Source organism: Lemur catta, chromosome 2 (genome assembly GCF_020740605.2).
Source record: "Lemur catta isolate mLemCat1 chromosome 2, mLemCat1.pri, whole genome shotgun sequence".
Classification (NCBI taxonomy): domain Eukaryota; kingdom Metazoa; phylum Chordata; class Mammalia; order Primates; family Lemuridae; genus Lemur; species Lemur catta.
The window spans coordinates 99686305-99688170 of NC_059129.1; the positions used below are offsets into that span (position 1 = coordinate 99686305).

At 39.7% G+C, this 1866-nt stretch overlaps 1 pseudogene; it reads right to left on the bottom strand.

Annotated features, from left to right (window-relative positions):
• Positions 1 to 1388: 1388 nt before the first annotated feature.
• LOC123633506 lies at positions 1389 to 1507 on the bottom strand (annotated as a pseudogene).
• Positions 1508 to 1866: the final 359 nt, after the last annotated feature.

The following is a 1866-nucleotide window of genomic DNA, read 5'->3' on the forward strand; positions in this document are numbered from 1 at the left end:
GACTCCTCTGTGACCCCTGGCCCTCCAGGGACCTCCCCTAGGGCACCTGGGGTCGTCTTTTTCAGAGGAGACATAGTTAAAACAGGGTTGATTTCGAAACAAGGTTGATTTTGACATTGATTAAAGTAAAATTGGAATTTGGAGACAATAACTACTTTTGTCTCCTCTGTTTCCTTCCCTTCTACTCTTGTAACTGTATTTTAAACTAGTAAGGATTTCAAGGGGCTTACCAGGGGAGTAAGATATGACAAAGTAGCATGACTTATAAATATAGTAAAACAAGAAAGAAAAAAAACAAAGGTGGAACCCAAGTTAATAAGGAATAAGGCCAAACCAGCTGATCATGACAGCCTACCCACTAGTATGATTAGGTGTCAAATGTGGCTGTGAGTTTTCTAACACTGTCAGCAAAAGAGAAAAGGTCTAAGTTCAGTCCTTAAGATAAACATGGGCCCATCAGGAGAGTTACTACATTTCTTTGTACTCAAAACAAAATTCTCTCTGGGCATCCTCACTAAGAGAATTTTATGAATTAAGGAACAATGTTATTGACAATTTCTTAAAATAGACTAAACAACAAATTTCTTGGGGATGTTTCTTATAGCCCCTAATATTGACCTGGAATATAATTTAGTAAAAACAATTCTGCAGGGTCCAATACAATGCAATCTCAGAACTGATGTGCAAATTAATAAATTGGCAGTATGAAATTATAGGGATTTATAGGACATATTGAATTATCAGAATTTCCAAAATGAGATTAACTGTCATTGGAATTATACAATGCTTCGAACTCTGAATGGAAAGAACATTGTAATATAAATACTGGGAAAAGTGAGGAAGGAAAAAGAAGCCAAGGAAGATAATCTTATAACCTGCCTTTCATGCCCAGGAAAGATGGAGAGGCTTCACTTCCCTCGTGGGGCCTTAAGCATAGGGCGATTGTACATCCCTCCTTATTCACAGGCAACCCCTGCAGGCACCATCCCTCTTCCCTCCTGTGTTTTTTTGTTCAATAAGTGTTAGTTACCTTTTTTATTGTCATACCCCTACCCCAGTAAGGGTTTTTGATATGCAATAGGACATTTGATACCCACACAGTTTTTTTTTATTGCTATATAGAATCCTGCTCAACCCCAGTGGATTGGGTTAACAATTGGGTTAACCCAGCTGGCTTGAAAGTTTTTTGGGGACAGGCCTCCATCAGCCTATCCTTGGCATAATGCAAGAAAGGAGCTTTATAGTTTCTTGTGGTAACAAAATGACAGGGTTACCACCACAAAGGCCCATAAAAATAGCTCAAGATACTTTCTTCCTACTTATAATCATCCATGAATGTTAGTGATGAATTCTCAGATATTCTAAAGTTTATTCATAATTGTTTTTTAAGTCTATGGCACTGGGTATTCCCAGTTGGTCTCCCTTCCAGGTACTAACCAGGCCCAAGGATGCTTGGCTTCGGAGATCAGATGCGATCCGGCACAATCAGAGTGGTATGGCTATAGACAGATCACTGATGATTTTTTATCCTTCTGCTGGACCAATTATTTCAGGGCCTGCCTGCCACTCTTAGAGCATTCATTGAGCCATAAGTGTGCCAGGTGCTAGACTGGGCCCTAGTAAGGTGGCCAAGTGTCCTGGTTTATGCCTGTTGTCTCTGCATAATTGTAACTAGCACTACCTTTTATTCTGAAAAGATCCTTGTTTGGGTGATTAGTTATGTCACCCACCATGAACCTGACTGTGCACTGTAACTGCTTTTCTAAATTTAAACTCAAGCTCCTGCTGCCACATTATCAGAGGAGAAAGTTACATGCACTTCTTTTCCATGTATGTTGAAAAACTCCCCCTGAAATCTGAAATCCC